This window comes from Drosophila pseudoobscura, unplaced genomic scaffold (assembly GCF_009870125.1).
Source record: "Drosophila pseudoobscura strain MV-25-SWS-2005 unplaced genomic scaffold, UCI_Dpse_MV25 Unplacedtig00000007, whole genome shotgun sequence".
Lineage (NCBI taxonomy): Eukaryota > Metazoa > Arthropoda > Insecta > Diptera > Drosophilidae > Drosophila > Drosophila pseudoobscura.
This window is the reverse complement of record NW_022881697.1, coordinates 327,109-328,901: the sequence shown is the minus strand read 5'-3', so window position 1 is coordinate 328,901 and position 1,793 is coordinate 327,109.

Here is a 1,793-nt window from a genome sequence, read left to right as displayed (position 1 = left end):
TCTTATCTCTGCTGACAAAATACGTCTCTCCGCTGGCGGAAAACTTATTTCCGGTGGCGGGAAATTTATATCCGCTGGCGGAAAACTTATCTCTGCTAACGAAATACGTATCTCCGCTGGCGGAAAACTTATTTCCGGTGGCGGGAAATTAATATCCCCTGCCGGACAACTTATCTCTGCTGACGAAATACGATTCTCCGCCGGCAGAAAACTTATTTCCGGTGGCGGGAAATCTATATCCCCTGCCGGACAACTCATCTCTGCTGATGAAATACGTCTCTCCGCTGGCGGAAAACTTGTTTCCGGTGGCGTGAAATCTATATCCGCTGACGGACAACTTATCTCCGCTGGCAGACAATTTATCTCCGGCGGCGGGAAATTTATATCCCCAGACGGACAATTTATCCCCGCAGACGAATTACGTTTCTCCGCTGGCGTAAAACTTATTTCTGGTGGCAGATAATTTATATCCGCTGACGAACTACGTTTCTCCTCTGGCAGAAAACTTATAACCCTTGCCGGACAACTTATCTCTGCTGACGATATACGTCTCTCCGGCGAACAACTTATCGCCGCTGGCAGACAATTTATCTCCGCTGACGAACTACGTTCCTGCGCTACCAGAAAACTTATCTCCGCCGGCAGAACATGTACTTCCGGTGGCGGGAAATTTATATCCCCTGGCGGACAACTTATCTCTGCTGACGAAATACGTCTCTCCGCTGGCGGAAAACTTGTTTCCGGTGGCGGGAAATCTATATCCGCTGAGGGACAACTTATCTCCGCTGGCAGACAATTTATCTCCGGCGGCGGGAAATTTATATCCCCAGACGGACAATTTATCCCCGCAGACGAATTACGTTTCTCCGCTGGCGTAAAACTTATTTCCGGTGGCAGATCATTTATATCCGCTGACGAACTACGTTTCTCCTCTGGCAGAAAACTTATCTCCAGAGGGGGAAATTTATAACCCTTGCCGGACCACTTATTTCTGCTGACGAAATACGTCTCTCCGCTTGCGGAAAAGTTATTTCCGGTGGCGGGAAATCCATATCCCCTGCTAGACAAATTATCTCTCCTGACGAAATACGTCTCTCCGCTGGCGGAAAGCTTATTTCCGGTGGCGGGAAATCTATATCCGCTGGCAGAAAACTTATCTCCGCTGGCAGACAATTTATCTCCAGAGGGGGAAATTTATATCCCCTGCCGGACAACTTATCTCTGCTGACGAAATACGTCTTTCCGCTGGCGGAAAAGTTATTTCCGGAGGCGGGAAATCTATATGCCCTGCCGGACAACTTATCTCTGCTGATGAAATACGTCTCTCCGCTGGCGGAAAACTTATTTCCGGTGGCAGACAATTTATCGCCGCTGACGAAGTACGCTTCTCCTCTGGCAGAAAACTTATCTCCAGAGGGGAAAATTTATATCCCCTGCCGTACAACTTATCTCTGCTGACGAAATACGTTTCTCCGCTGGCGGTAAAAATATTCTGCGGTGGCGGGAAATTTATATCCGCTGACGAACTACGTTTCTCCTCTGGCAGAAAACTTATCTCCACAGGGGGAAATTTATAACCCTTGCCGGACCACTTATTTCTGCTGACGAAATACGTCTCTCCGCTTGCGGAAAAGTTATTTCCGGTGGCGAAATATCTATATCACCTGCCGGAAAACTTATCTCTGCTGACGAACTACGTTTCTTCGCCGGCAGAAAACTTATCTCCGCTGGCAGAACATGTACTTCCGGTGGCGAGGAATTTATATCCCCTACCGGACATCTTATCTCTGCTG